Genomic DNA, 6,904 nt, shown 5'->3' with positions numbered 1-6,904 from the left:
AAAGGTGCTGTTTGGGAAAAACCCTTTCCCATTTGGTTCCTGGTTGTCAGCATTGTTCTGCACTTAGGAATCTAGCTGGGTTAGGAATCTGTTTCTTCCAGCTGATAATGAAGTCTCTTGGTTTTGGGTTGGAGGAATTTAAATCATTATGATCAAAAGTAAATTTTTAGTTTCCATAAGATTCTTGATAACATAATAATTGTCAAATAGCATTTGGTTTCTTTTCAATTTTAAATAAAATTTTAAATATATTCAACAGTAGACAAGAATGATATGATGAACCTCTCCATATATCCGACACAACAGTGCTGATGATTTTCAGGTTATGCCAGTCTTATTTCAACCATACCACTAATGGCTTTCTTACATCATCTTGAAACAAATTCCATGATTTCATAATTTCATTTTTATTTCAATATATTCACTAAAAACTAAGGACTTTTAGTGTAATCACAATGCCATATGACATAAAAATTCAGTGATGGTTCATCAATATCAAATATCTCAAAATTGTCTCAAACAACAGTGTTTTCTATGGGTTTTTTTTTTTTTCATCATAAGTCAAATAGGTTCAACACAATCAGCTGCTACTTCTAAAATTTGTTTTGAAGCAATAGGTTCACCCCTCAATTCTTTTTCTTCTTTGCTTGCAACTTTTTTGTTAAAGAAGTGGAGCATTTTATCCTAAGAGGCTCCCTCAGTTGTATTTTGCTAGTTGCATCCCCACATTAATGATTAACATGTGCCTCTGTCCTCTAAAATTGATCCTCCTATAAATTGGTAATTGGTTTACTCTTTAATGCATACTTTTCTTTGCTTAGCGGTGTCTGGAAAGCAAATTGGCCCTCATTTTAACCAATGTGATGTGTATTTACAAGAACTAGCTAGTCACACACCAGTTGAACAATAGAAATCCAGTTCCAGTCACAAGGTGACCAGTGTCCTCCACAGCCTAGACAAGAAGCAAGACTCGATCCAGCTCTCCAACCTGTTGTTTGAGCTACGGCCTTTACCTGAATGGTATTTCTCCCCTGTCTGGTTCCAGTTCTGTCAGCAGCTTTATATGTAGATGCTGGATGATTTCTTTTTCTATATCTCAATTATTCAAGTTAAATAATAGCATCGTCTCCTTAGATATTTCAGGTGATAACATAGCATAGATATATTTAGCATTCCAAATGGCAATCATAAAATATATTACAACATCACTTTATTAAGAGCCATGTGCTCCTAGTACTGGACAGGACAATACAGAGACCAAATAGTTGGACCCCTCTCAAGACCTCAATGAGCCTATGTGTGGCAGTCCTTGATGGAAGCCAGACCTGCTACTCCCTATTTCAGGACATCTTCCAGGACAATCATTGTCTCTTTGGAGCTATCGCCTCATTCTCTAAAAGGGTTCCTCCTGTATTTTCCTCTGTTCTGGAACAAACAAATAATGCCTCCCCCTGACCAAAAAAAAAGGACTCCCTTCTCTTTGAACATGGCAGAAAGTAGCAAGTGCCTACATAAACCGGGGGTTCTTCTCAGACATAGTGATTCTCTCCACCTTCTGAAGATACTTCCCAAATTGTCCTCAAGCCACAGAATAGCTTTAACAAGAATTTGAAAGTTATTATAGTAGGTATGATTTGAAAATACGAAATGTGTGTTTTGTTTTGTTTTAAGTTGGAAGAGACAAGACTTCCATTCAAATCTTGGTCATTTTAAACAAAAAAGCTTGAAAGCTGTTATCTGAACTCTGGTGGGAACCCCTAGTAAGGACATAATTAAAGCATTGATCACAATCAAAATGCCTTCAATAAAAAAGACTCAAACTATAAGATAAGTGTAGGAATTCCTGAGACTGGTAGGTGTCTGTTCTTTATACTGTCTTCCTCACCTACCATCTGGAATCTCTTAAATTAATTACTCAGAGTAACTGTGTTCTGCACACCTCTGTGCCACCCTAAGTTCCACTCTAAGGGACCACTGATAAGGCCAATCTAATAAAAAGCTGAATGAGCACCTTTCCATGTCCTTGTCAACCAACTGTCCCAGAAAGATGGGCCTCCACGCTTCTCCAGGATTGACATCCTTTTCCTTCATCTATCATTTGAACACCTCCCCTGATCATTTGACTTGAAAGCAGTTGTCCATCAGTATCCATAGGGAATTGGTTTCAGGACATTTCCATGAATCTCCAAATTAGCAAATGCTCGATCCCATATATTAAATGGCACAGTGTTTGCATAGACCCTACACACATCCTCCTTGTACTTTAAATCATCTCTAGATTACTTATAATACCTAATACAATGTAAATGCTATGGTGTTCACGCTATATTTTCTAGGGAATAGTAACAAGAAAAAAGTTCTATACATGTTCAACACAGATGCAATTTTTTACCCAAATATTTTTGATTAGCAATCAGTTGGATTTATGGATGAAGAACCTGGAGTAGGATGGCCAACTATATTTTTATTTCCCAAACTTTTACAAGCCCCAAAATAATCCTTTCAAAAATGTGAACTATTGCTGGAAGCAACTTCCTTGTAGAATTCAAGAAAGATCAAGAGAATGGGAAAGAATGCTGGAAAGATGATTCTGAGAGCATCTGAGAAGCCTGTCAAAAATGTGATGTCAAGCTGTCATTTGTGATCTTCAACAAAAAATTTTACTTCAATTTTCTTACCTCTAAATCCAGATGTTAACCTGTCCTCTCTCCCTCTAGCAGTACTTCCAAATTCAGTTGCATATTGGAGTTATCTGGGTATTTTTTAAATGCTGATCCTTGAGTCTCATCCCCCAAAGATTCTAATTCTGTTGTTCTGGGTTATTGTTTGGGTACAATGTGGTTTAATGTCTCCCCAGGTGATTTTGAATACACAGCCACTACCACTAAGTCAGTGCACTGGGGAAAGGCATCTCATATTTATTTCTAATTTGACTATATGCTGCAGCTTTTGTCCTGGCGATTCTTGATCTTACTATAGGCCACCACTGACTTAATGGATGGCCACCCTTGAGAACTCCAGGACCCTTTTCCTTCTCCATTTGGAGCTGTAGAATGAACATAAGAAAGTCTCAATTGACTGTTACAGCTCAGTTCTGTAATTCTGCACATTACCACGACATATGGCTAGATATAGATATACTGAAGAGTTATATTCTATCCAATGGAAATCCTACACATAAACTTCAAATTTGACATGGACATTAAATATAACTATTCCCATGATCATGGGAGGAAAACCAAAAAGCTAAAGCTATTTTAAGAGGTTGGTTCATGGGTATAATTTCTTGACTTGCTCCCCAATTTAGAATCTATGACTTTCTTAGGATGTACCTCTGTTTTCAGCCCTCCATAGCTTATGTCTTGATTCTCCAGCCTCCTCATTTAGGGAAGCTTATACACAATTATGTTCTTCGACTGGAAATTAGTTCCCCTCTTCCAGGCAAACTCTAAGTCACTATAATTTCCCACAAGTACATGCCCCACAATCTGAGTGATCTCAACTAGTCTGATATCACAGGAGGCTTTACAGGACCACCAAATGTGGATATTGGTCCTCCACGTTCAATATTATTTAAGTTGCCCCTGCTAGAGTAGGGGGACATAATTTTTTTTCCTGGTTGACCAGTTGTCTAACTCTGGTATTACCCAACAGACAATTGGAGTCAGACCAATGGTCAAAAGTTTGGGTCCTGAAAGCTGATTCCAGCCAGAAAACTGACCTTCCTTACCTAGCAAGGTTTAGGGATATTTAGATTTAAATGCCTCCAGATAGTATCTGCTCTCTAGTTTAGTTCAGTCCTTACCATTTCTTATGCCCTCACCTCAGAAGGTATTTAAGTCTGCAAAAATTGCCTGCCCTCCACACACACACAAGCCCATCTTCCTAATGGCTGTACCACAATATGCAAAGCTGTAATTCCACTAAAAAAAAATAGTAGTTCTGCTTTAGAACCACTGCAATACCAGTTTTTGGTTTTCCTCCTTTGTCAGTCTACATACTGAGGTCCCATCATCACCAACAAGAGGACCCACGTGTATGTCTGCCCACACCACTCAACTGCACACATCTATAGAAATTTTAAATGTCAAGATATTTCTCTCTCTTTTGCCTGTTTTTCAAGATGATTACTATTGATATAGATCCTTCCCTAATCCAAGCACAGACAACAGTGTGCTTATATTATTCAAGAAATTTCCTATAAATCAGAGGAAAGGGTATTTTTATCTTCAATTTTGATACAAAACTATCACTTAATATGCACCTATTATATTCCAGGTCCTTTCATTCAATATCTCATGGAATTGTCTTAACAACTCCATTTCACAAATGTTATTATTGAGGTTTGAAGATATTCATCAGCTTGCCTGAAGTCACACAGCCACCACGTGAGAGATTAGCAGTTCAAAACCAGGGAAGCTAATCCTCAACACCAAGTTCTTATTACTGAGTCAAATCATCTTACAGAGCAATTGTAAGAAGTCAACTGGATAATGAATGGAAGCTATTCTGCAAACTACAAACTGCTCAGGATAAATGGAATGGGATACCACATGTCTAACAATGCCTTACTATCACCTTGCCCCTTTTTGATGTTTGATAATTAGTTGCTTGTACTTTGACTCCAAATCTTGGAAAATCTTGTCCCTTTTTATCCTATAGCATTCTGCTTTGTTCAAAATGTCACAGTGGTTAGCCATTTTGAGAAAGTCATGCAGAAATTGTCTTTGCAAGTGAAAATAACTTCCACTTCTATCACCACAGATATCATCTATTGGATATTTAATAATCACCAGCATGGTGCTAAATATCCCATATACTAGTATATCTTATGCAGTCATTATAATGAAGTTGGGACAAATCTTATTTCCCTCCCACCTCTCATTTTCCAGAGAAATAATAAAGGCAAAGGGGATGACCCTGGCTTGGTGTTGCATAGGTGGTACTGATCCATCTTACCCCAGAACCTTTCTGATATGGGCCCCCTGTGAAGGCCTGCAGTGACTTTAAATATTACTTTTGTGGCAACCTTTACTTCTTGCCACTGTCTAGTACAGAAATGTTCAATTCTGGCTGCATGTTAGAGTTACCTAAAGTGTTTTTACAAAACACTGCTAAATGCTCAGTGTTTTGTAAAAACTCTTTGGGTCATGCTAATGTGAAGCCAGGATTGGGCCTGAGTGATATCATTTAATACCAGAAAACAGAATCAGGACCAAGAGGTGGGCAAGAGACTGTGCAAATTTCCACAGCCTGGTGAATGCAAAGCGGGTTTATGGTCAAAAAGTATAAAACCAGAAGTATTTTTACCCATTATGTCCTTTAGAGGTGCATCAGTTATTAACTTTTTACCTTAAAGTTCCAAATGTACCCCCCTTTGCTCTGTGGTACTGACTGGAGCTGGTCTTTGTGCAGTGCTTCTCCTCCACCAGCTGCTGTAGTTAGCCCTTGGGGTGCCAGAGGAGGCAGAAGGCTGGTGCAGAAGAAAGGTTGTTGTTTTGTTTTTGTTTTGCTAGTCAGCAAGCCAGTCTCTCCTTGAGCAGCAGTGGGGAAGTCTTCCCCACTATGGGCCAATGCCCCATCCCAGGATGGCCTCCAGCCCCCTCCAGCCTCCTCAGCAGCCGTACCTGTGCCACAGAGTTGGTCTCAGCCTTACAAGGCTTCCCTCTCAGCCTGAGTTCCTTCTTCCCTTCCTTGTTGGCTGTCCTTCAGTCCTGTGGATGTGAGTTGTTTACTGCCATTGCTCCTCCTCTAATAATTCAGAGTTCTCTTTCACCTTTGCAGTGAACAATTACCCAGCAAATGATTCCCCGAGTTAAATTTTCTGGGTTCCCTGAAAAACTGATATTCCACATTGAATACTCTCCATAACCCTGCTGGGGATCATGCCGCTGGGACGGGGAAATGCTTCCCACAATCTCCCCCTTTCCAGCCCTTACAGACTTTGTATTTCTGGAAAACAGATCTCACGGGTGTGATAAATATGGTGTCCATCCTGATGGATTTGTTTAAGAAAAGCCTTCATGAGCTACAGGCTTATTTTTTTTTCTGCTTCCCTTTTGTTGTTGTGTCACAATGGTAGGTGAATTTGAGTTAATTAAATGGCGACCTGCATATAATGAGATATTCCTTTCTGACGTTATATAGATGATTTTATTGAAATAAGATTAGTTATGTAATATGCAATTTCCAATCTGTTTTCTATATTACATATTTAATAATAGTATAATTTAGACAAGTAGATGCTTCTTTGATGTTTTATATGTATTCCGGGGTTTGTAGTGACAGCAGAGGAAAGAAAAGGAAGTCAGGTTTTGTCTGTCTCTCTTTTTTCTTAAGTTAAACACTGACACATTTTGATGAAGCTAGATTGCTCCAAGGTAACAATGATCAAAAAGGCTGGGTGGGGTCTGTGGAGATAATCCCAGTACAAGATCTCTGTGAAGATTCTAGGGCAAGATTTTCTGTTTTCATTCATTCATTCATTCATTCATTTGAATATTTATTGAGTGTGTTCTAGGAGTTAAAGTTATAGCAATTTGCAAAACAGGCAAAAAGTCCTGCCCTAGAGGAATATCCATGCTAGTATTTCCTTAGAAAGTTACATATGGCCCCAACAAACCTAGGGAGTGGATTCCAAGTGGGAGACCTGTGCCCTTGGTCCCACATGCCCACAAGGACATCTATCCAGGTGCTTAGCCCAGGAAGTGGGCCTATGCTTGTGGTGCCAGCTCCAATGGAAGAACCTTCGAGTCTGGGAGGGATGTGTTAATTTCTCTTTATGGAAGGGGGCACTCTTCCATCCAGACTCGTTTTGAAAAAAAAAATGCCTCCACAACTTGAATTTCAGTGAGAAATAGACACACTCATCTGTAAGAGTATAGCAAACTCGGAACTGAGGGAG

Source organism: Marmota monax, unplaced genomic scaffold (genome assembly GCF_021218885.2).
Source record: "Marmota monax isolate L192 unplaced genomic scaffold, Marmota_monax_Labrador192_F-V1.1 WCK01_AAM20220418_F8-fsc00012, whole genome shotgun sequence".
NCBI lineage: Eukaryota > Metazoa > Chordata > Mammalia > Rodentia > Sciuridae > Marmota > Marmota monax.
Note: the sequence above shows the minus strand (reverse complement) of the source record.